The following is a 26,724-nucleotide window of genomic DNA, read 5'->3' as shown; positions in this document are numbered from 1 at the left end:
CTGTGGGCCTGATGGCCAAGGTTAGAAGTCCTTCTCTGTTTTTCAAGCACCCAGTGAACTGCTTTTGTTCTTACATGTTTTGGAATCCCGAAATATGACTGAGACTAACTCTTTTATCTTTTTGCAGAGAGCGGACCTCTCTCTAGATTTAGGAAAATAAGGTAATGTGCCATTTCTTGTACCTAAATGTTGTAGAGCAAATTCATCTGTGTAACCTATTGTCTACCAAGCAGGAGTAGTCTGAGAATTAGAGATAATGTACATGGAACACTTAGTACAGTGTCTGGCACACAATAGTCATGCTGGGAAGTTGTTAATCATTATTATTTAAGATATTCTTATTTTATCACCAAAACAGTTTCCCACCCAGGATTGGTGGAGCTGGAGATGCTTCTCTCTTTTTAAAAAATAGACTTTTTTAAATGACCAATTTTAGGTTCACAGCAAAACTGAACAAAAGGTACAGAGATTGCCCTTATACTATCTGCCCCCACACATGCATAACCTCCCCCATCTGCTTCTCTTTTCAAACAAAAGGCTAATAGTTTATGACATTGATCCTAGAATGCTAGCATTGAAATGATTCTATATTAGGGGAGACTGGGCAACAACAGTAAATAGGCACAAAAATGTGATGACTTGACACAATAGACATTTATTTCTCACTTAACATTCCAGGACAGACTGTGGCGAGTGGTTGAGTTCTCTGTTCCACACAATCTTTCTGGGACCCAGGTTGACAAGTGGTTCTATCATCTTTAACAGACGGGCACCAAGGGGAGAATGACATGAAAGGGAAGAGAACACATGGGAGGTTTTATGGGTCAGCCCTAGAAGGGGCACACATCCTTTTGTTCACATCCCATCAGCTAGAACTCAATCACACAGTCCTGCCTACCTACAAAAGAGGCTAGCAACTTCAGTGTAGCAGTGCATCCAAGAAAAAGAGAGAAAGGGGTTTGATGGACAGCTAACATGATGTGTCACATTAAGGATTATTTATTCTGGTCCAATTTTTCACTTGATTGAGTGTGGCTCTGGAAGGTGGAGTGTTCTTTGGTAGGACTTTGGAGAGTGTGTTTTTTTCTTTCTACAGAAATGTTTAATACAAAGTTCTCCTTATTTAGGACGTGGACCACTTCTGACTAACACTCCATATCTTCTCACACCAGGCATCTTCACAATATCATCAGGTATATTCCCTTTTGTTTTCCCATAATTTACTTATAATGGCAAAATCTACTGGACACAAAAAGTAAAATCTACTTGGAATGAGAGTTAGCTTTATTGAGCACTGTTAGTTTAGTGACAGCTATAAAATATGTCCATTGTGACTTTCCTCTCACTGCTTGACCTCCATCCATTTCCCTTCTCACCATCCCTCTAAGCGGCATCACGTGAAATCAAAAATTTCTTGCCCTCATTTCTAAATTGCATACAACCAGCTAGCAGGCATATAAGCAGTGAGGTAAGAGTAGAAATTTACATAAGGAGCCTATTAATATACTATACAAATGAGGGTCCTGTGGAGAATGTTAATTAATTTTCTACACTGAATGGCCATGATCACGGTAAATTTTCACTGTGGCAAGAGCTAAGATGGAGGTGGAAAACTTGGATATACATAAGAGATGGGAAATTAACTAAATTTTATGAAGAGAGTTAATTATCATATACTTTTCCCACAAAGCAGAAGACCTTAAGCAGTGCTCTGACTTTAAAGCTTGGTTTCATAAGCTTGAAAATGATTTTTAAGAGTCATCTTGGACCATTTCTTGAAGGGCAGTGGGTGGGGAATTGAAACATTTTCATGAAACATTTCACTTTATCAAATTTTTAAATTGAGGGCATTTTTAGAGTACTATTGTGAAAATTTATGATCTGTTCATTTCTCAGTCCCCTAGAGCCACGGCTGACAGCGCATAGGTGGACTAGACAGAACATGTGATTTTGGGGTAAGTCCCCAGTGTCTGCTCCATTACTTTAGTGGTTCAGTCATTGATTTATTGACTTAACTAAGACTCACTAAGTGCCTAGTGTTTGCCATGATTAGGAAGGTGGGTACTCACAGGTCTGTGAGAAGGCAGACATGTAAAACAACCTCACTGCACCAGAAGCTAAACTTGAGGCATTTGCAAAATGCTTCTGAATTCCAGTGAAAGAGGGACTCCCTTTCTCAAGAGGGAAGGGAAGGCTTCACAGAGAATGACACAGAGTTTCCCTGGTGGAGGGAACAGCAGCTGGGAGAGATGTTTGGGGAATGGTGAATAGTTGTATAGCTAGTTTCTAGGTATTGGGATACCTAGAAACTAGGTACATATTGGGATATAGTAGGAGGTAGCATGAGATAAATCTGAGAAAAATGGGTAAATTTGATAAAAGCCTTTCATGTAATTTTAGCAAATGAGTTTTATTATGCAGGCTAAGGAAGTTAGGAAATGCTTTAAACATAATCAATTCTGGGTTAATTAATTAATTCAGCAGACATTTATTAATCATCCACTGAGTATAACCTGCTTGGCCTTAGAACACTGACTATGATGTAGACACTGCCCACAGGAACTTAAGAGTTCGGTGAGTGATTACAATCAGTAGAATTGGCTCTAAGCGTTTTTTGGGAAGGGCTCTAACTGCTCATACCTTCCAAATTCACTTCATATCACCAATAATATCATTATGATCTGTGATATGGTTGATGGAAGTTTCCTCTATCTGAAAGGTAAAGGTTCTAGCAGGGAAATAGCACTTTGCTGACCAGATAGAGTTTCTCAAAATGCCATGGGCTCTCGGCCCGCCTCTCATTGGGGTCATCAGGCACACACTCTCTCTAGGAGCAGGAGGCATCTCCTCATGCTTGCAGTCTAAGCTTTCTTTACCAAGGCAAGACAAGACCAAGAGTTTCCCTAAAGGAGTGAAAAGAGATGCAGTGAACTGTTCTTAATTTTAGCATCACCTTTCCTAACCATGGACATTTCAAAATGTCCTGATACCGTCTTCCAGTAGTTTTTCTTTTTCCTGCCAAAATTAACTGATTGACTATATCAAACATTTGTGGACCATGTGCCCGATCCCTGTGTCTCTGACTCCTGCCCCTGCCAAAGCAATTCCTAAATCATGGGTAAAATTTTAAGTTGTGTATCTCTGACTGATATACCTTTGACTCCAGCAAAGAATGTATTTCATTGGGTTTTGGAGAATTAGCTGAAAACTCTGTTGCTCTCTGGACAAGGGATGGTTCTATTGGTCACAGAGGATGACCCAGAGTTTACCTGGTGGAGGGAACACAGCCATTGCCTACGTGGGAAGGCTGCTGTGGTCCTCTATTCTGTGAGGAAAAAGGCCAGATAAGGTCAGGCAATACCTACAGCCCTTGTCCAGCTCTTCTGGCACAGAAAGCTTCCATGCCTTCTCATCTTATTTTGGGCCTCACTCAGGTGCAGTAACCTCCTGTTGGTCCAGCCGGATCAAGGCATTCCCCCCAGTCTCCATCCTGAGCCTCCCAGCCTCAGCTAGGCTCTGAACTCCTGGTCCCAGAGAGCAGGATGGATTAGTGCTCAAGGCTCCCACGCTGACTCTATCAAAGCTTTCCTCCACACATCTCCATTATGTGAATGGCTCTGTTAACCAAACCTATTATCATTCCCCCTTGGTTTTCAAGTTGAGAAAGGGAAAGCAACTTCTTTAATGGCCCACAGATTGATGATTAACATTTTACATGTCCCTGCTGCTAAGTAAAAGAAAGGCTTTGTGGACAGTGAAAATGCCTAGGAGAAGGAAGCGGGAGTCAACTTGGTTTATTAAGTTGTGCTGCTTCATTAATCACAATCTTTTTTTATGGCAGTGCTTAAAGGCCCATCCATTGTACTTCTCGGGAATGGGGTAGATCAAAAACAAGTGCTTTTAGTGCACCTTTGACATCTGGCATAGCAGCCGGCTATCTGCGATATTGCTCTCAAGCAGTGTGGGGAACTGCATTTACTGTGACTGTGCTGGCCCTTCTGATTTAAGCTACTGCAGAGGGCAATGAATTACCTTAAAGGAGCTCCAGTGCAGAACTCCAAGTTTTATGCCGGACCCCTGCCAGCTTCCCCACTTTATGAGTATGAACAATCAGACAATTGAACTGATTTGACTTTGCCGCTCCTGGAGTTTCATTGCCTCGAACCTGGGGATGTAATGATGGCAATGCCATGCTAAATGCCGCTCTGACTAGCAGCAGTACCCCTGCCCGCTCAAGTAGGGCACCCATTCTTGTTAGCTGAAAACTGCTCTGATTTGCAGCAAGGGGGAAAGTAGATCCTATGCAATCAGATTAACTCAACTCTGAATGTTATTTTCATTTAACACTGTGGAACCAGGCAGTGTCCCATTTTTTTTTTAATGGTAAACTCATTAAAAGGCAGGGTTCTTTTGCAAGGAGTCTTATAGAACTGGTGAGGAAGGCACCTGCCAAGTCCTAATACAGATTGCAGACACACATTTGTATAAGCTTACATATAAAATACACATATACTCCTGCTCCACAGACAGGCTCAAGCTCAACTAGTATCATCAATATACAAAAGGGCATCTGGTCCAGTCAAAATGACGTGAAATTGAGTTATTCATAATGTTTAAAACTCATGTCAGTACATACTCATTTTAGCTCTTTGTGTGAAACAGAAGACAAGTGCTAAGGTGTGGTTATTGTATACTTTCTGTGTTAGAGGACATCTTCACTTTCGGGATTTATTATGTGTAAAGTAAATTTCCTCTAATATCTTTTGAAAATCGTGTTACTGTATTTGGTAGGCCAATCCAATGTTCACTGTAAAAAATTCAAAAAATGCAGTGAAGAACCCAAAATACATGCCACACACTGTCTTACCACTTAGAGATCCCTATTATTAAAACTTTATCCAGACATCTCTCTTTGTAAGTGTACACTGATTGATTGCTTCATTTATTCATTTTGTATCTATAAGCAAATCTGTGTTGTTAAGACAGTATGTGCAGTGTGATCCCATTTATATGAAAGGAAAACACACACACACACACACACACACACACACACACACACACACACACACACACACACACACACACACTTAAACAAAAACTCCCTGGAATATCAGTTCCTTATGTCCACATGCTTGTTTGGCATTGACCGGTAGACTCGAAGTCTAGCAGACATCTCAGTTGATTCAATACCTGAGCACCTGATGTCCCTCCAAATCTACTTCTCCCACAATCTCTCCCATCTCAGTTAATGCAGTGCAAACTTTTGGTTGCTAAGGCCCCCAATTTTGGAGCCATCCCTGATTGTTCTTGTTTTTTTCACCCCATATCCAGTTTATTCACAAATCCTCTCAGCTCTACCTACAAAATATATTCAGAACAGGATCACACCTCACCATCTTTAGTACCATTGTTGCTCTCCTGGATCATTGCAATAACCTTCATATTGGTCCTCCTGACTCCCGCATGCAATTTGGATGAAAATCTACATTTTAGGATTGTCATATGCTTTTATGTTTTTCAAAAATATGGTGACAGTGGGGTATTTTGGAAAGAGCAGATACTTAAATCTAGATAGTCCTGGGTTTGCATTATAGTTGTGAGGGTTACTAGCTGTGTGGCCTTAGAAAATTCATTCTTTCTTTCTGAGTCTCTTGGTTTCTTCATCTGTAAAGTGGGCTAATGATATCTACATCCTGGGGCTCTCATGCAGATGAAGAGAATTCACACGAAGTAGCAACAGTCTGGCACACAGTCTGTGCTCTGTAACTGTTCATTTTCGTGTTTCCTCTCATTCATTCAACTGGGATAATGTCAAACTCCTTCCTGTGGCATATAAGGCCTCTACAATTGTGACCCATCTTCTTTAAGCTAGACACCTCTACCTCCTCACTAAGTATTCCATGCTTCAGCTACAGTAAATAGCCAGTCTCTCCCAAAACCCACCCTCCTTACCTCCTCCAACAAACATATTTAAGACACCCAGATGGCCTCCCTTGTGCCTGTCTACATCTTCCACACTGATAGAAAATTGACATCATGTATGCAAATCTGACAATATTATTAACGTCATTCTTCCACAAGAGGGTTTCCATGGCACATATAATAATGTCCAAACTTCCAAATGTGGCGTACACGTGCCCTCTATCTCTCCAGATGTAGGTCATGGTATTCTTTGCCTTATATTTCATCTTGCCTTTGCTGTGCTGCCACTTGTACTTGGAGTCTTTTTACCCCACTTTCTCTTTGATGACTAAATCTTATTTAGCCTCTTAAAAATGCTAATATTCCTTTATTGATGTATAATTTATGTATAATCAAATGCACAAATATTAATCATACAGACTGATAAATTTTGACAAATACATATACACAGACATCATCTAGATCATGATAGAGAACATTTCCATCATCCCAGAAAGTTTTCTCATGCTTCTTTCCAGTCATTCTCCAGCCCTTACCAAGATACTGATTTCTATAACTGTAGATTGTCTTTTGCCTGTTCTTGAATTTTTTATAAATGGAATCACCCTTTTGTGTCTGACTTGTTTTGCTTAACATGTGTTTGAGATTTATCCATGTGACTGTGTGTATAAGGATTTCATTCTTTTTATTACTAGACATGAATAGTGTATGTAGTGGTATCTCATAGTTTTAATTTGTATTTCCCTGGTGCCTAATAATGTTAGATACCTTAAGAGAAAAAGGAAAAAGAAGAAATAGGATAAATTATATTAGAAACTGTCAGAGGGATTCATACATGGTAAAGATAAGCATCGTTTTGTGAAACTTTTTTTCAGTTATTTGTACGAGCATGCGTGCGCGAGTGTGTGTGTATTGGTAGCAGTATCACCTGTGAAGAGAGTTTGAAAAGGGTTTGAAAGCAATTGATTTAAATTTCAATTAATGGAGGCACTCACTGAGCACAGTGAAGGATGGAAAACGAATTGAGGTAGTGGGTGAGCAAACAAAATAAACATCATGACTTTCTTTGGGAAACTTTACCAGCTTCCCCAAATAAGACTGAATTAGATGCCTCATCTCTAATTTTATTTTGCTAACGTTTTGTCGTTACCGAATGTTTTGACTCATAAGGATAGCACTTCTTTTTATTTGTGTTTTCCTTAAATATCTACTTCCATTCTTCTTCTGTTTTTAAGCCCATCTTTGGTGGAGGTGGGGGTGTGTTTTTAAAAACTCAGTCTGTGGTGACTCTTGATGGGGGAATTTAAACTCGTTATATTTATTGCCACAAAAAATTCTTACGTTGAATGATTTCTATAATTTTATATTTTCTTTCTATGTCATTTGATATAGCTTTCTTTTGGTCCTATTTATCTTGAGCCAGAATTTGTTAGCTAGATATTCTTGTATTTCATCTTACATCTTTTTTTTTTTAACATCTTTATTGGAGTATAATTGCTTTACAATGTTGTGTTAGTTGCTGCTGTATAACAAAGTGAACCAGCTATACGTATACATATATCCCCATATCCCCTCCCTCTTGCGTCTCCCTCCCATCCTCCCTATCCCACCCCTCTAGGTGGACACAAAGCACTGAGCTGACCTCCCTGTGCTATGTGGCTGCTTCCCACTAGCTAGCTATTTTACATTTGGTGGTGTATATAGGTCAATGTCACTCTCTCACTTCGTCTCAGCTTACCCTTCCCCCTCGCCGTGTCCTCAAGTCCATTCTCTACGTGTGCATCTTTATTCCTGTCCTTTAACTAGGTTCTTCAGAACCTTTTTTTTTTTTTTTTAGATTCCATATATATGTGTTAGCATACGGTATTTGTTTTTCTCTTTCTGACTTACTTCACTCTGTATGACAGACTCTAGGTCCATCCACCTCACTACAAATAACTCAATTTCTTTCCTTTTATGGCTGAATAATATTCCATTGTATATATGTGCCACATCTTCTTTATCCATTCATCTGTCGATGGACACTTAGGTTGCTTCCATGTCCTGGCTATTGTAAATAGAGCTGCAATGAACATTGTGGTACATGATTCTTTTTGAATTATGGTTTCCTCAGGGTATATGCCCAGTAATGGGATTGCTGGGTCATATGGTAGTTCTATTTTTAGTTTTTTAAGGAACCTCCATACTGTTCTCCATAGTGGCTGTATCAATTTACATTCCTACCAACAGTGCAAGAGGGTTCCTTTTTCTCCACACCCTCTCCAGCATTTACTGTTTGTAGATTTTTTGATGATGGCCATTCTGACTGGTGTGAGGTGATACCTCATTGTAGTTTTGATTTGCATTTCTGTAATGATTAGTGATGTTGGGCATTCTTTCATGTGTTTGTTGGCTATCTGTATATCTTCTTTGGAGAAATGTCTATTTAGGTCTTCTGCGCATTTTTGGATTGGGTTGTTTGTTTTTTTCATATTGAGCTGCATGAGTTACTTGTAAATTTTGGAGATTAATCCTTTGTCAGTTGCTTCATTTGCAAATATTTTCTCCCATTCTGAGGGTTGTCTTTTCTTCTTGTTTATGGTTTCCTTTGCTGTGCAAAAGCTTTTAAGTTTCATTAGGTCTCATTTGTTTATTTTCGTTTTTATTTCCATTTCTCTAAGAGGTGGGTCAAAAAGGATCTTGCTGTGATGTATGTCATAGAGTGTTCTGCCTATGTTTTCTTCTAAGATTTTTATAGTGTCTGGCCTTACATTTAGGTCTTTAATCCATTTTGAGTTTATTTTTGTGTATGGTGTTAGGGAGTGTTCTAATTTCATTCTTTTACATGTAGCTGTCCAGTTTTCCCGGCACCACTTATTGAAGAAGCTGTCTTTTCTCCATTGTATATTCTTGCTTCCTTTATCAAAAATAAGGTGACTATATGTATGTGGGTTTATCTCTGGGTTTTCTATCCTGTTCCATTGATATATATATTTCTGTTTTTGTGCCAGTACCATACTGTCTTGATTACTGTAGCTTTGTAGTATAGTCTGAAGCCCGGGAGCTTGATTCCTCCAGCTCCATTTTTCTTTCTCAAGATTGCTTTGGCTATTCGGGGTCTTTTGTGTTTCCATACAAATTGTGAAAATTTTTGTTCTAGTTCTGTGAAAAATGCCATTGGTAGTTGGATCGGGATTGCATTGAATCTGTAGATTGCTTTGGGTAGTATAGTCATCTTCACAATGTTGATGCTTCCAATTCAAGAACATGGTATATCTCTCCATCTGTTTGTATAATCTTTAATTTCTTGAATCAGTGTCTTGTAGTTTTCTGCATACAGGTCTTTTGTCTCCTTAGGTAGCAGATGACATGATACTATACATAGAGAATCCTAAATACTCTATCAGAAAACTATTATAGCTAATCAATGAATTTGGTAAAGTAGCAGGATACAAAATTAATGAACAGAAATCTCTAATGCTGCAATCCTATACACTAATGATGAAAAATCTGAAAGAGAAATTAAGGAAACACTCCCATTTACCATTGCAACAAAAAGAATAAAATACCTAGGAATAAAGATCTTACATCTTTTATCTAGCATTTTCACTTGTCTGGAAGATTCTTTATCTCTCCTTCAATTCTGTAGGACAACTTTGCTGGCTAGAATTTTTTTGGTAGGCAGTTTTTCCTTTCAGCACTTTGAATATATCACACCACTCCCCTTCTGGCTTGCAAATTTCTGCTGAAAAATATTCTGATAGTCTTATGAGGGGTTCCCTTGTATATAACAAGTTGCTTTTCTCTTGTTGCTTTTGAAATTCCTTGTCTTTAATTTTAACAATGTAATTATAATGTGTCTCAGAGTGGGTCTCTTTGGATTCATATTATTTGGAACTCTGAGATTCCTGGATCTGGATATCTGTTTATTTTTCTGAATAAGTTTTCTACTCCTTTCTCTCTTTTCTTTCTGGATTCCTATAATGTGTATATTGATCAAATTTATGGTCCCATAAATCCTTTAAGCTATCTTCACTCTTTTTTACTCTTTTTTTTTTTTTCTCTTCTGAGTGGAGGGATTTCAATGTCCTATCTTTGAGTTTCCTGATCTTTTCTTCAGCTTGAACTGTTGTTGAACCCCTCTATTGAATTTTTCAGTTCAATTATTGTATTCTTCAACTCTGTGATTTCTGTTTGGTACTGGCTTTTTTTGGCCTTGCCACGCGGCTTGTGGGAATCCTACTTCCCCGACCAGGGATCCAATCCGGGCCCTCAGCAGTTAAAAGTGCGAAGTCCTAACCACTAGACCGCCAGGGAATTTCCTCTGTTTGGTACTTTAAAAATATTTTCTCTTCAATGAAATTCTCACTTTGTTCATGTATTGTTCTTCTGATCTCAGTGAGCATCTTAATGACCATTATTTTGAACTCTGTATCAGGTTAACCACTTATCTCTATTTCATTAAGGTCTGTTTCTGGAATTTTATCTTGTTATTTATATTCCTCTGTTTCTTCATTTTCTCCTGTATTTGTTTCTATGCATTAGGTAAAGCAGCCACCTCTCCCAGTCTTTTTGTTTGTTTGTTTGTTTTGTTTTTATTTATTTTTATATAGCAGGTTCTTATTAGTTATCTATTTTATACATATTGGTGTATACATGTCAATCCCAATCTCCCAATTCATCCCACCCCCTGCTTCTCCCCTTGGTGTCCATATGTTTGTTCTCTACATCTGTGTCTCTATTTCTGCCCTGCAAACTGGTTCATCTGTACCATTTTTCTAGGTTCCACATATATGCGTTAATATATGATACTTGTTTTTCTCTTTCTGACTTACTTCACTCTGTATGACAGTCTTTAGGTCCATCCACGTCTCTACAAATGACCCAATTTCATTCCTTTTTGTGGCTGAGTAACATTCCATTGTACATATGTACCATATCTTCTTTATCCATTCATCTGTTGATGGGCATTTAGGTTGCTTCCATGACCTGGCTATTGTAAATAGTGTTGCAGTGAACATTGGGGTGCCTGTGTCTTTTTGAATTATTTTCTCTGGTTATATGCCCTCTCCCAGTCTTGACAGAATGATCTCATGTAGGAGATGAACCTTGTCAATCAGCCTGGCCTGAGCGCTTAGCTGTCTCTCAAAGCTTTGTAAGTGTCCAAGCCACCTTCTTTGTTCTTGGTTCCTCCCAGTAGTTGAGGGTGTGCCAAGACCTGTCAGTGTCCTAAGGGGGAGGTTGGCAGTCAGCACCTACATGCAGGTTGATTGGCAGCTGGGCCCTCAGGTGGCATCTGGGAAGTATGAAGTTGAGCACATTCCAGAGAGAAACCGGGAGGTGTTCAGTTTTGCCTGTGCCCTCTGTACTTGGCTTGGGTGTATAGCTGTGTGTGTGGGGTGATTCTGCATCTGTTAAGAACTGATTCTTTGTTTTCTACCATCCTGTGGGATTCGTAAATGCAAGCCCCGTTGGCTATCAGAAGCAGAAGATCCAGGGGCCCATCCCTTGGATGGCAGCTGCAAAAACTGGAGCACAGATGTGAGTTCAAGCTCCTTCCAGGAAGATACTGGTGATCTGTGGTGGGCTAGAGGAGAAAGTGGAGGAGGCATCCTCTGGATTCCCTGGTCTCCAGGGAGGATGAGGATCAGCCCCCGTTTTGATGTGGGTATCTTCTCATTTGCCCGATGTGTAGGTGTTGCTCAGCTAGTTTATGAATTTATCTTAGAGGGAATTGCTCCACATGTACCTGTACATTTGGTGTGTCCATGGGAGGAAGGGAGTTCAGTAGCCTCCTATATCACCATCTTTGACCAGAACTCCAAGTGATTTGTTTTTATGAGTCTTTTCTACTTCACTAGAGGCCAGGGAAGGGGACAGGCAGGACAGGCTGGTGTTCCAGGTGTCTTGGGCCAAGGGGCTGCTTCTGCTGCCCTGAGGCTCCTGCCCTGCCAGCTATCTAAAATTTTTAGATGCCTTCCATGGAAGTTTGATTTGACTCAAAGCTAAACATTCTTTTAAATATGTTATTAGTGGTTATATTAAAGCTTTTTTTTTTTTTTTTGTGGTACACGGGCCTCTCACCATTGTGGCCTCTCCCATTGTGGAGCACAGGCTCTGGACACGCAGGCTCAGCGGCCATGGCTCACGGGCCCAGCCGCTCCGCGGCATGTGGGATCTTCCCGGACCGGGGCACGAACCCGTGTCGCCTGCATCGGCAGGCGGACTCTCAACCACTGCGCCACCAGGGAATCCCCTAAAGCTCTTTTTAAAGAACATTCTTAAGCCTATATATCTAATCATCATATCAAAATCAAAACAATTAATTTCAATTCTGCTTTATAGGCAATGAGTTTAGTATTTTTGCTTTGAAATTCTCTACATTTAAATCATCATTTATTATCTCTCGGGTTCTGCATTGTATTATTTGAAACAAAAACTTTTTTTTTAGTGTTTAGTTTTGTAATAATAAGTGAAGTAATTATTTAAAGTTATCAATTAACTTTTGTAATTATGTTTAAAGGTTTATTAAAAACAGTATAGTTTTTTTAAGGAACCTCCATAATGTTCTCCATAGTGGCTGTATCAATTTACATTCCCACCAACAGTGCAAGAGTGTTCCCTTTTCTCCACACCCTGTCCAGCATTTATTGTTTCTAGATTTTTTTGATGATGGCCATTCTGACTGGTGTGAGATAACATCTCATTGTAGTTTTGATTTGCATTTCTCTAATGATTAATGATGTTGAGCATTCTTTCATGTGTTTGTTGGCAGTCTGTATATCTTCTTTGGAGAAACGTCTATTTAGGTCTTCTGCCCATTTTTGGATTGCAATCCCACTACTGGGCATATACCCTGAGAAAACCATAATTCAAAAAGAGTCATGTACCAAAATGTTCATTGCAGCTCTATTTACAATAGCCAGGACATGGAAGCAACCTAAGTGTCCATCAACAGATGAATGGATAAAGAAGATGTGGCACATATATACAATGGAATATTACTCAGCCATAAAAAGAAACAAAATTGAGTTATTTGTAGTGAGGTGGATGGACCTAGAGTCTGTCATACAGAGTGAAGTAAGTCAGAAAGAGAAAAACAAATACCGTATGCTAACACATATATATGGAATCTAAGAAAACAAAAACAAACAAAAATAACATCATGAAGGACCTAGGGGTAAGACGGGAATAAAGACACAGACCTACTAGAGCAGGGACTTGAGGTTATGGGGAGGGGGAAGGGTAAGCTGTGACAAAGTGAGAGAGTGGCATGGATGTATATACACTACCAAATGTAAAATAGATAGCTAGTGGGAAGTAGCTGCATAGTACAGGGAGATCAGCTAGGTGGTTTGTGACCACCTAGAGGGGTGGGATACGGAGGGTGGGAGGGAGGGAGACGCAAGAAGGAAGTGATATGGGAACATATGTGTATGTATAACTGATTCACTTTGTTATAAAGCAGAAACTAACACACCATTGTAAAGCAATTATACTCCAATAAAGATGTTAAAAAAAAAAAAAAGCAGTATAGTGTAAAGACTAAGAGTGTGAAATTTGGAGCCAGAATGCCTGGGTTCAAATTCTGGTGCCACCTCTTGTTGGCTGTACAGTTTTGAGCAGGAAAGTGAACTTCTCTACGTGTCATCTTCCTCACTGGAAATGGGGAATAATAATAATAGTAACTTAATTGATTTTCACAAAAAGATTTAAATGAACTACTATAAGCACCCAGGAGAGTGCCTAGCATATAGTAAGCACTATTAACTCTTACTATTTTCTTTTTTGTGTTTGGCTCATCTTTCAGTGTTTTGGTAAACGTCTTAGAAAAGTCTCTTCTTCTTTATCCAGGAAAGGTATATAGATACTATTCTCTTGTAATTTTGCATATTTGAATATGATTGTTTTGCATCTTCACATAGGAAGAAGAAATTGGTGGAGTGTAGGATTCTTGGATAATATATTTTAATTTTTTTCCCTGAAAGCTGGTAAATAGCATTTTATTGTCTTCTAGCATTGATGGTTGCAAAAGTCAATGTAATTTTTGTGTCTCAAAGGTGCATTGTTTTATCTTCTAGGATTAATTAATGAATTCAGTAAATATTTATTGTGATGATTCTAGGTATAAGATACAGTTCTTTGCTTTATTGGATTATTGTCTTCTCCCCACCCCTACCCCAATTAGGTTGTCAGCTTCATAAGGTTTGGTTCACTTGTGCCCCAGTGGTCATTTTGGTCAAACACGAAGCTGAGCAGATGCTTCCTTTGTTGTCTTGGCAAGAGTCTCCAGACTGGGAAATCTGAGGGGCACATTTAATTCCAGCTGAAGGCAGGATTATGAGTTGATGATTTACTGTGAGACCCAAGCTTTACTATAGGCACCATTCAGAATGAGAAGCTTGGGGATTTGCATTCATCAGATATAAGAACCAGGAGCCAGGAGGTGAATTATAGACCAAAGCTGTTTCACCAGCTGGTGAGACCTTGCAATTCAGTTCCACTGCAGGTAGAGCTGTGCTCATTAACGAAGGGCAGTCAGGCAAGCTGGTATAGAGCTCGCCAGGGCCTTTGCCTACAAGGGCACTACCTCCCCACAAGGCAGGGGGAGGCTTGGAGGAAGTACCCTCTGGTTTCTCCTAGGTTGAGTTCCATGGATCATTTCCCAATTAGGGAAGTGGAGAGCCTCAGAAAGTCTCTTGCTTCATGCTCATCACATGTGTTCAGGTGTCAGAGCTCCTGGGAGTCATGTTGCTCCTTACAGAAAAAGAATACATTATTATCAGATATTAAGATTAGTCATAAAATAATTTAATAAGCAAATTTTCTTTTAAATATTATTTCATCAGTTATTAAGTTCCAGTATAAACTTAATATTGGGTAGTGCTTTCTTGTTTTATGAGATCTAGATTAAGCACACAATTCCATGCTCCATCTAACATCTAGCTAAAGAAATCTAAGCATCTTCTGAATATTTCTGTGAGTTTCTGGGTATTTGAATCGTCAAGGTCACATAAACCATTTTGAGGTTGACTTTACCGAAAATGAGGAGTCTGTTGCGGGGGGGTGCGGTCATGGTGGAGGTGGTGGTGCCATATTGTTCACCAAGCAGAAAACAATCTAAAACCATACATTTACCATCCCTGTTCTTAAAATCCTGCCACTGAGACTTTCTCATGGATCCTTTGGCCCATCTGTACCTAAGTTTCATGATCTCATTGGCTCCTTTCTTGGTGTCTTCTCCCCCTGTTTCCCCATATACTTCCTTCCTCTTGGAGAGCCTTGGGAACTTTGAATTCTTCTCCAAAACTTGTAAATCCAAAACTCTTAAGTCTCAATAGAATGGAGAGTTTTCTACTTAACAGAAATTGTCTTTCAGAGCAGGTAGTTGCGATGATAATAAATAACATATTTTTTCCCAGTACATCAACGTAGATGAGTGGCAACCAGTCCCAATGTTTAAAAAAGACTTATAAGGAAAACCCAGCTTGTGGATGACCAGTTCTATGAGGGCATAGTCATAGCAACACCGAGTTAAAGATATGCTTTTCAGAAAGCTTTTCGGGCAGGATTCCAGAGCCTTCGTAACTAGCCTACTTTTATCCTTTCTCCATTGATCTTTCATCATTGTTCACCATGTACTCAGTCATCTAAGGAGCCAGGCTGGTAAAATATGAGTAAAGAGCCAAACTGGAGAAAACATGTCCTAAAAGGAACAGTTTTTCCATATGAGAATATTATTGCCAGATCTTCTAATTTTTTTAATAAAAGAATCTGGAAAGTCCAATTTTATATGGAATTTCCTAATTAACTATAAGCCAAACAAAACATGTGAGGGTAATATTTGGAATGCAGCTGCCAGTTGCTTCATATTCTAGCCTCCTCTCTCTCTCTCTCTCTTTGTATATGCTTCTTCCACTACTAGAAATACTCTTTATTAGGAAGAACATCTTGTCATCCTTCAGGGCTCATTTCAAATGGCACTGTTTCTCTAGGTTTTCCCATTTTGCTCCCACAACTATTTCCAAGTAGATTTAATTGCACCCCCTTTACAGGTACCAGAATCCTCTCTCTAAACACCTCTTGTGATGTGTGTCACTGCCTTTGTTTGCTGGTCTGCCACCCTTGCTACACTATGAAAAATCTCAAGGACAGGGACCATGTTAGCCATCTTTTTATCCTTTGCTTCTGGTATAATACTTAGCACATAAGTATTAATGTTTGTTGAATGGATGAGGGAAAGAGACATGATTTTGGGATGTGGGGCCTGAGCTCAGCTCTCCTTTCTGCTTTACCTCTCAGATTTTTCTTTTACACTTGATCACAATGCCTTGCCTTTAGAAATTGTTATCCCTGACCTTTGGGGACAAATAGAAAAACAGCGAATACAATCTTTGTGAAAAACTAATGAAAAAAACTAGTGTGAAAAAATTTACTGGTTGTTTTGAGCAAACATCTGGGCTCTTTCTTTGAAGAGTCTATTTTTAAAAAGTGTTTTATGGGCTTCCCTGGTGGCGCAGTGGTTGAGAGTCCACCTGCCGATGCAGGGGACACGGGTTCGTGCCCCAGTCCGGGAAGATCCCACATGCCGCGGAGCAGCTGGGGCCGTGAGCCATGGCCGCTGAGCCTGCGCGTCCCGAGCCTGTGCTCCGCAACGGGAGAGGCCACGACAGTGAGAGGCCCGCGTACCGCAAAAAAAAAAAAAAAAAATCTTTTACTGCACAGTCCATTGAGGGCAATTGGGTGGGCAGGTGAAGGTGTAAGTGAGGTAAAAGCTGGAAGTTGGATGGAACTGTCTAGATAGCATCTGGGACTCCTCTCTGGAATGGGAATTAGAAAGAGCAATCTGACTGCTACCTTGAACCTGTCCAGATAAGAGCTTTAAATTTTGCTAAGGAATACAAGAATATTTCCCACAGAATGGTGCCATTTAGCTACCTGAGAGTTGAGTCTCCACAAGTTCACACAAAATTACTTTTAAGAATTTAATTCCTAATTTCAGGGAAGAACAGTGCTTTGGAAAGGAGAATTTAGAGAGACCTCCCCTTTTTTATTATCCTGAAATAGTTACTTTTAACTTAAAAAATCAATAAAGATGAAGATCTTCTTTCAGTTGGATGATGTAGAATTAAGATGTGTGCCAAAAGGTTATTTGGGGGGAGGGAATTATTTTAATAGCTAATATTTTTTATGAACTTTTCTTCCAAAAACTAGAAACACCTAGGGCTCAATGGCTTTAAGCACAAGACACCCCTCCCCTCCAAAAAAAAAAAAATCAAGTTTCTACGCATGTCATGTTTTTATCTAATCATCTGTCTGGTTGTGCACAGGGAATTTCATTGCGTAATGAACAAGAATTCCCTGACTAATGATGTGGATGTGGGATTTGAAGTTTCTGCAGACTGAAGGTCATCAGAGTTACTATTTATTTGGGGAAAGTCTTTCCCGACTTCGCTTTCCCCACTAACCTACCCCTAACACTTAATCAGCTCCATCCCACCTTAAAATGTTTTGTTTCCAAAGGGGAAAGGGCAAGCGGCATTTTACCTGAACATGTTAGAGAACTGCAGGGCTTTAGGTTTGTTTGTAAAGTGTGGCAAGGATGGGAAGTACACAGAAGTTGTTAACAAATTCTCAACGATACTACATGGTAGCTTGGTATGGATCATAGCTCCAGGTAAAACTTCCCTGCCATTTGGCAAATCCCTTCTGTTGCTACTTGGAGCTATAAAGTGATTATTAATTCTATTCTCCATCCTCCTGGTCAAATATTTTTAGCTGGCTATGAGAACGTGTTGTAAATTCTCTTATTTCATGTTTAATACATAAGTGGGTCATTGGCCCCTGGGAAAAGTGCATGGAAGGATGAAGGTATGTTTGGGATTGCAGCCATATTTGAATCCCAGAATTCCCACTGAATCCATTTACCTCTCAGATGCCTCTTACAGCTTTCTTCAAATGACTTTCTCTCTTCTCTGTGCCCTGTTATTTTCTGATGCTACTTTGACCCCTTTTCTTTGCATTAGGAACAAATTGTGTGACTTGTCTTCATATACAGATGTTCGAGGAATACCTTCATTTTCTTGAAATCAATTTAGTGTCAGCATCTCATTGAATAGGTGGGAAATTACAAAATATCATTGGAATGCACACTATATAAGAGGAAGAAGTGTGTCTATTTGTGCATTCTTTTTTCTCTAATTGGGAACTGTCAGTAACAAACCTGCTTCATCATACCTGCATCATCATCATCATCATAGTGGTAGTAGTAGTAGTAGTAGTAGTAGTAATAGTAATAGTAGTTAAAACCCCTACATTTTAAAACATAAGTGTCTGTAAAAGCCACGTTCTAAATGCAGATATGACTGACATCACTGATATATACAGGATGTCCGATTGATTCTCATGTCACTGATTTGTGTTATTGGTTGTTCTGATGAGGTTCTTCAAGTGAACAACACTTGTCTTTATGAGCAGATTACATTGTGGGGAATGTTTGGGTAACAGATAATTTTTGATGTGCAAAAAAGAAGACTGGGAGTGAGGAGTGAAAGATATATCTATTTTATTTAAGGTGTTGATATGCCAAAATAGGTCTAGACATACACTTGCTTTGCTTAGTCTTAATGAGCAGAGCTAGCTATAATTGGGGATAAAAGATAAGAGAAGGAAGATTTTTATCTCACCATTAAGGAATTAATAAAATAATTAACATTGTAAAAAATAAAACAGAAAACACCAGAATGGGCTATGATGGGTGATAATGAGTTCAAGAGTAGAATTAAATAGAGAATAAGTGACCACCTGTATGAACACCGTGTAATTTTTTTTGTAGCTAGTGTAACAGTTGTAATAAAGTTTATCTTTTCTAGTTATTTGTTTTAGTTTTCACCCTTTTGTATACCCACCATTCTTGGACCTAGAGCCTAGATTCCGTAAGGGCAGAGTCTGTATCTGTCATACTTCACAATTGTATTCCCAGTACATAGTGTCTGGCATATATTAGTGGAAATAAATATTTGTTGATAAATGTTTGTTGTAGTATCTGATAGGAAATCAGATTAGAGGTTTTCTTGGACTCCTTTCACATTTGTGTCAGGACTGCTAACTGGTTCCCAACCTGGTTTCCCTTTCCCATGGGCAGGCAAGTGGACTACATTTCCCAACCTTTACTGTTATGTGGTTCTGTGGGATTAATTCCTACTCATGGAATGTGGGTAGGCCTGGCCCATCCAAACCTACTGTGTAATCCTGCAAGCTCTCTCTTGGTTCCCTCATCTCTGGCCACATGCAAAGTATCCAGTGACTAAGATGACATTTGGCCCACTGTTATGACTGCGGCAACAGGAACACATGGTCACAGCTATAATGAGTTCCATCTCTTAAAAAGTAGTACCTTCTCTAAAATTTCTTACTTGTGCAGTGATATAGCTCAAGAATTAATCAGTTCTCCAGATTCTCTTCTTTTCGACTGAAACTTTGTCATCTGATGTAACCAGACTGGGAGATTTGAGAGGGACATGGCAAGTCCAGGCTTTTTAGCCACTCAGGCTCCTTCCCTTATTGCTTTTGGTTAAATCTTTGGAGAAAGGAAGGGAAAGAGCATTTCTCCAATGCCCTTTGCCAGTGTAAAAAGCATGTCTATATGTGGTGCCTCTGCTGGAGGATGATTTGCTCAAGGGCAAAACCAGTGAGATGACAGGGAATAGATAGTAGGGAAGCTAAAATTACAAAAGGAGAATGGACCCCAATACATAGTTGCCACATTTGTTGTATGCTTGCACTATGCCATGCCCTACTCCACGAACTTGGGAGATTTAAGATCTGTGAGGCATAGCCATCAAGAATTCTGTAGTCTCTTAGAATAATCTTTATTCAACCACTTAAGCTTAGCAAGTTCAAGTTTGGAAAACAGAGAAAACTTTTATAGTATGGTGGCTTGGTAATCTGAGGCACCTTCCTACCAAGATGGCATTAGAGGGTTTGCTTCACTTCTACCTCACCTTTATTTTGGTCAAGGAGCTGCTGCCACTGGAGTATGAGGCCAAACCCTGGCTACTCCTTTGATACCTGAAATGCCTCATGCACATGAGCCTAGTGTGATTATGGGAACATGTTACCAGTTCTTACTCTTAAATAAAGAAGAGGATCTATGAATGAAACAAAGCTTTGTGCACAAAAAGGGCTTAATTCATAATTTTGGTAACACTATCAAAGGTTAATAATTGTCATCTTATGTGGTTCAACCTAAATTTTAAAAATGGTAAATTTCATTTTCAGTTTCAATGCTGCTTAAATCTAGGTTTCTGAAAAAAGTTTAGATGATTTTATAGTAAAGAGTTCTATGACCTATTGGTGACAATTCACACGAGCCTGGGATAGGTTGTGTTGATGTACTTGATGTCTCTGGTCACTTGAAGACCATCTTAGAAACCAAGGGACACAAGTGGTGCTCTAACAGAAACATCAGTGCAGTTCTGCTTCAGGTCCACAGGGGATCTGGATGTTTTGAGCTGAGAAGTTGCTTGAAACATACGTACTGCAAGGGTTTCTACTGGTTCCAAAGAATAAAGTTGGGAGAGACTGTACAGAAAGCTTTCTGATGCTCATCCTGTCATATGGGCCAGTGGTTTTAGTTTTAAAATCTATTAAATCTTGCTTTAAACTACTTTTCTTAGAACATCTCAGCTCTAGGAACCCCAACCTGCAACAACTACCAAGCACCTGAAAAATTGCCATCACCTCTTAGAACTGCTTTTTTTAAAACATCACTGTGAGTCTGTGATTATCTTCAATCGCTTCTGACTACAGCTTCAAATAAGACTCAGAGCATTCGTATGTTGGTGAGCATTGATTCTGGTGTTGCAGCAGCTTGGTGATGATTTGTTTTAAAAAAAATCAGATCTAGAGACTTAATCATTAATTATTATCTGAAAACTCTGATGTATTTCAAACCTGCTGTAACGTACTTCAACAGCAGAGGAGTTGCTTATGATTCTGCTAGCAGGGGCTTTGTTTTGTGAAAGTTCTAGGAAAGGAGGGCTATTAGCTTTATTTTACTTATTATCTTTGAGAGTGTTGCTCTCATTTTAATTGCAACTTGGTAAGCTCTTTGGCTAGAATGAAGCCTGGGTCTTTTCTCAATGAGCATTTCTAACTCAGGCCAAGTCCATGAGGACACAAGAATTTCCAGAAAAAAATTACCCAGTATTTACTAGAAAAAGGGCAACTCTGAGAGTTGGAACCCATGGAATAATGTTTTCAAAGCCAAATCTATCTTCTTCACAGCCTCCTTGTTTCCTGTGTAAGAAAAAGAAAACGAGGCAAGACTTTCTTTCTTTTCCTTCTTTTAATTTTGTTCAGCATTAAAGGAGGGAACTTCATAAACATTGATTGTCATTTACAGAAAACATTCAGAAATCATGTGTGCATTATCAGGGAATGCTAACAGTATTCAACTAATAATTTACAGGACATAAAATAAGGACAAAAACCTATTACATTCTAAAGTAATATAAAACTCTGTTTTTAATTGTTAGGGAGTGCTGTTTTATTCTAGCATATTTATAATAAAAAAATTCAATGCTTACTTCCTAAATGACTCAGGCTGCAGTTTTACTCACGTACACAGAAATTAGGCCTTACATATTAAACAAGGAGAGAGAGATCAGAAAATTGTAGATTTTAAAACTATATATGTCACTGGGTTTATTTGTAGTTTGCCTTTTGCCTCTGTAGGCCAATAATAATACATGTAATAATGTAATTAAGCTCCAGAAAAATCAAAGACTATAGGAGGCATTATTCCTTTAAAAAAGAATAATTATTATGCTTTTTAGAGTGCATACTTTTATTTTACATACGTCTGGCAATGCACCTGGTGCGCGCTGCCAGCAATGACGTGCATGCTAGCAAGAGACACAAGCTGCACATTCAAGGTGCAGTAGTGGTCGGTAGGTACAGCTAAGCCCCAAACAGCACATGGTTTCAACGCTGGAGCACGCAGCGCTGCTCTCCACTTTACATGCGTAAGCTGGAGCTAAGGTAAAAACATTAAATCTCTGAATGTTGGAAGTATAAGAAAATCATTTCTCTCAACCCTAAAAGCAAGGAATTATTGTCAGGGATTTCAAAAATATTGGAAAGTCTCATTTAAATCTAAATATCTTTTTTTTAAATTATAAATCGGTCATCATAAAATACTAGCCTTTTAAACTCGTATTTGGGATGCAGGAAAAGCATCAGGTTCATCAGACTTGCTCCTGCCTGTGTTGTTACAGCTCATGACACCTTCAATTTGCCTCCCTCTCAGTCTCTCCCCAGCCCTCCCCCAGGTTCTTGACAACATTTATTTGGTAAAGGTCAGTTATGGCTTCAGCGAATGAGTGGTCTGACCTTGGGGTTATTAATACGAAATAAATGTGTACAAAAATATTTTGTTCATCAGAAAGCAGAGTTTGTTTTCCTTAAGCTATTCCATGCAGAAGGGATATGGACTAAGCCATTTGCTACGAGGAAAGAGGACTTAGGCAACATTTTTTAAAAACTTTCCTTTTTCATGTTGTCTAGTTCAGATAGAGTTTGCAGGTCTTAGGCCAATCTTCAATACAGATTCTTTGGAGCAGATTTAATTGACAGCCCTGTCCCTTTCTCAGCTGTCTTATAAAAAGAAGTATACACTTAACACCAATGACCAGTCAAGATGCTTAAACTGTTACAACCAGTTTCTGAGAAGTACGTAACACGCAGAAAGGAAGCAAGTACATATTTGCTCTTTGTTGGTTTTTCCCCCTCTAAAAAAATCGTTACAAAGTCTTATGCTTAAACAGAGACATAGAAAAATCAGTGTATTCACTGTCTCTGGTTATTTACAGAAAAAATTACAGAGACAGCATACATTGTATTAGACCTTCCACAAGCATATATTAAAAGTAATTACATTTGAAAAAATATTTTTATTTTTCCTCTACATTTCTACAATACATACTCAGTTTTCTATAGGTGTAGTTTTCATTTCTGTGTGTGTGTGTTAATCAGATGAAGCAGACAGTACTGTGCTTGGAGATGGGATCTGGAGCTTCTCAGACATACCTAATGTGTGTCTGCATCTGATCGTGACCCAGGCGGGCAAATGCCCTCCAGCCGCTGCCCGAAGAGCATGGTTTACTAGAAGGATCATGCTGCCCAGCAGGGATGCACATTCCCTGGCTTCCCTCAACTGGGCTTATTCAATGCCGGTAAACTTGTGCTTTATTTTTGGCCATAAGAACAATCACTGAGCTGCTCTGTCTGATCCACTGGAGGTTGTGCTTACAGTCATGCAGGAGGCAAAGATTACTATGGCCGGTTCACTTTGGAGGAATTTCAGCAGCTTGGGAAAAAAGTGCACCAACAGACAACCCCCATCCACTGCAAAGGGGTCCATGGTCCTGCTCTTACTAACAATGGAGGACTATGCTATTGTGATTATCGAATGAATTCTTTAGCTACAACCAAGGGAAAAGTAAGAACTCGTAGATAATGAAGCCACACATCTAAAGAAACACACTGAGACTCAAAAGCATAAAAATCGTGCATTGGACTTTCAGAAGAAAAGTGGCAAGAAATCTGACCACCTGGCTCTATGAAGCTGGGAGTTTGGGCAGAACGGATGGAAGTGTCGTTTATAAGCCATCATTAAATTATCTTCATTTTTAGACTGTTTGCCATTTTTAAAGATGACCTCTTACTATATATTCTAGCAGTGATGGTGAAATATGAAAACGAAATTGAGAATCAGAAGAGCAAGATCTCCTGACCCCTAACCCCTGACTGATATCATCCAGAGTTGTATCTGGACAGACTTGCTCCAGCCAAACAGGCCCCTAGATTGGATTTTGCTTTAAACCAGGGGTTGCAAATCATGGACCGCCTTCTGCCCAGAGACATATTTGTTTGGTCTGCACTAAGCTCTGAATCAACTGACATTTACAACTCAAGAGACTGCATAAGAGTTAGAAACTTTAGCAATACCTCAGCTTTAACTGACTGTTGGATGCCCCTTTTCATTGGGGCATTTCCTTGCTAGCTTGCCACCCGTCTGCTAGTGGCAAGCTCATTTGCATCAACTCCCTGGCCCTTTTAGACTTTGGAATTTTTAACCTTTGCTTTAAATGAACATGTACCTCTGGTGTCCTGAGACACTCCCCTACCACCAACCCCAAATGGTTGTATTTGCAACTCTTGTCTAAAGACCCACGTGGTTTCCCATATCAGGTTGCTGCTTGCACTAGCAGTTGGGAACAGAAAATCAAATACCACTTCACCTAAAGCAGATGGTGAGCCTTCCCCTCTGTTTAGAGGGACTTTGTGCAAAGTTTGACTACAGATGCACACTTCAAAGTTATTGCTGTTCTCTTGAATGGTGGTTCTGTCTGGGCACAGACATCCTTGCCTGAATTTACTGTCAATCATAGTAACCGACTGGAAACTAAAGTTTACAGAGAAAAAAGAATTGTGAAAAAGTTATTTCTTCTAATTTCCAATAGCAGTAGAATTCTTCCTTGCTTCTGTAATAAATGGAAACAAAGAACATGGAACAAAACTGACATCATTTGCAGCTGACTGATGTTTTTGAAAAAGCTGTTAAGTTGCGTCCTTGGGACACAAGAATTGCTTTTGCAGTCAAGTCTGGTACCCATGGGACTGTAGAAAGTGAGCCTGAGTTGACTATCCATGTGTGAGGTTTCCTCCAAGCAGTTGAGCTTGACTGCTATGAAGTTATGTGTTGAACAGGCAGCTACGATAGGAAATGAACTGATGCCTCCCTGGCACCTACTGTTAATATCCAGAGTCTCTTAGATTCTATCAAAGAAGTCTACCCAAGAGACCACTATATCCTCTGTTTTCACCTACTCAGTGGTCCTTTAGTCCAGAGCCCTGAAGACACTATTAAAACAAGGGAAATCCAGAAAGGGTATGTTTGTCGAATACATCTCCACCCTCAGCTTTCAGTCTTTGGGGATAAAAGAGCTGCAGAAAAAGGAATACAAAGAGGACCTGAGTCATGGAGAGTTGGGGCAGATGTGAGATGTTAAGCCAGATGTGGAATCCCTTATTCTCCTATATTGCCTCCAAAATTTGCCTTTCTTTTTACAGACCACAGGTCACCTCCATTGTCAGGTTCATTGAATGCTACTGAGATGGCTTGCTCAGGACTTGTATAGGAAGCTTGGGTTCTCTGGGAGATACATATTCCTATAGATGGGTCAGCTGGATCATTTGGCTCTCAGCAGATTTTAGAAAATGAGACTAAATTATTCCTACTCATGAGCAACTTTTCAGCAAGTCCAAATAGTGAAAGTAAATTCAGCTTACAACATGAAGTTACTGCTCGTTGGTCTGAAAGCCTTGTCAGAGAGGTTCTCTCACTGGCATATTTAATTCATGCCATTTACATTTTGTTGTCATTTTCCTGTTTTTTTTTTTTTTTTCCTTCCTTCTTGGTGTACTTTTTTTTCTTCTTCTTCTTTTTTTTTTTTTTTTTAAAAAAACAAAACATCCCTGAGTGAATACAGTGCAACATCTGCATCAAGCAGTGATTGTCATTTACGAAGTTTGAAGTGAAAAGTACAGATCCTGGGTCCTTTCTTCCAGTGCACATTTTATCATGAATGTGTTGCAACCACTCATGAGTCTTCATGGGGCAGGGACAAAGATTGCGTGTGGTAAAGAAAGTTGTTCTTAACTGAAATTTCAAAATACCTCGAGATGCAGTCACAGGAGATGTTCAAAGGGCAGCTTTTAAAGGTGCTTTGTTACCACTGAAAACATGACTTGGCTCTCTTTCAAGGGACAGATTTGGCAACTGTGGCGAAAAATGGAAATCTTTTTTCTCAACTGAACGGGGCTGAGTGTGTACTGGTTTCCACTATTTTGTTCTGGTTCAGTTGCTAGCTGTTTCCCGTCCCCTAGCTTCAAAAGGTTCATGCCGTCCCAGTGAAATGCTTGCACTAGTGGAAACGACACACATTCAAATCCAGTACCTCCTGAGGCAAATGTGGGGAACAATCTTTTTCCTATATCACCCATGGGACAGGGGAGGAGAAATTCTCAGCCACTTCATCAATTGAGCCAATTTAAATCCTCTAAGGTAAACTGGAGGAAACAAATGGTTCCCTTTGCAACTGAGCAGGAATTACAGGCTGACAATTGGAAACACTAGGCCAACAGAACAATGAAAACAAAGTTTGACATAAGTTCAAAGCTCAAAGGGGAACACCAAGTAGACACATTAAGCATCGCCTATCACAAGCCAATCATAAAACATACATTGCATTTGGAAACGGTTTGGTTTAATTGAGTGCCTTCCATTACCCTGTTTTCCTAGCAATCAGTAAAGTAATCTTTCCATTAGAAGGAAATATGACTCTTGGAATTAATTCTTTATACAAAGAGCTAGCAGGAGTGACATTTACACCAAAAAGAATTGAGTCCCTGTAGCAGCATAATAAGCAGTCTACAGCTGTCTTCTTAGACACTGAAGGTAATTTGGTTCAATGTAGTTAAATTAATTGAATATAACGGTAGTTGAGAAAGATTCATTATTTTAAAGCCTTTTTGTTTTTCCCTATTGGTTTGGAATTCATCAATCATGATGTGGGCAAAGACTCTTGTTTTCTAAAAGCAAAGACTAACACTACTGTTTGATCATCAGTTTGCAGTTCTGTGGCATCATGGAGATGGCTCTCAACCATCTAACTTCAGGAGAGCATAAGAGATCAAAAAAAAAAAAAATCAAAATTTCCACTGATGGAAACTTCACAAAGCAGGTATGCATTTGTG

The 26,724-nt window shown here is 39.3% G+C and overlaps 1 long non-coding RNA gene across 1 annotated transcript; it reads left to right on the top strand.

The window, feature by feature from the left end:
• The first annotated feature begins 1,125 nt into the window (after positions 1–1,125).
• LOC307054392 lies at positions 1,126–26,711 on the top strand. Its single transcript, XR_013810936.1, has 3 exons — positions 1,126–1,193; positions 1,897–1,955; positions 26,597–26,711. It is a non-coding gene; the product is annotated as an uncharacterized lncRNA (long non-coding RNA).
• The last annotated feature ends 13 nt before the right edge of the window (positions 26,712–26,724 follow it).

Source organism: Hyperoodon ampullatus, assembly GCF_949752795.1.
Source record: "Hyperoodon ampullatus genome assembly, chromosome: 6".
Classification (NCBI taxonomy): domain Eukaryota; kingdom Metazoa; phylum Chordata; class Mammalia; order Artiodactyla; family Ziphiidae; genus Hyperoodon; species Hyperoodon ampullatus.
The sequence above is the reverse complement of the archived record's forward strand: the minus strand, read 5'-3'. Positions and strand labels throughout refer to the sequence as shown.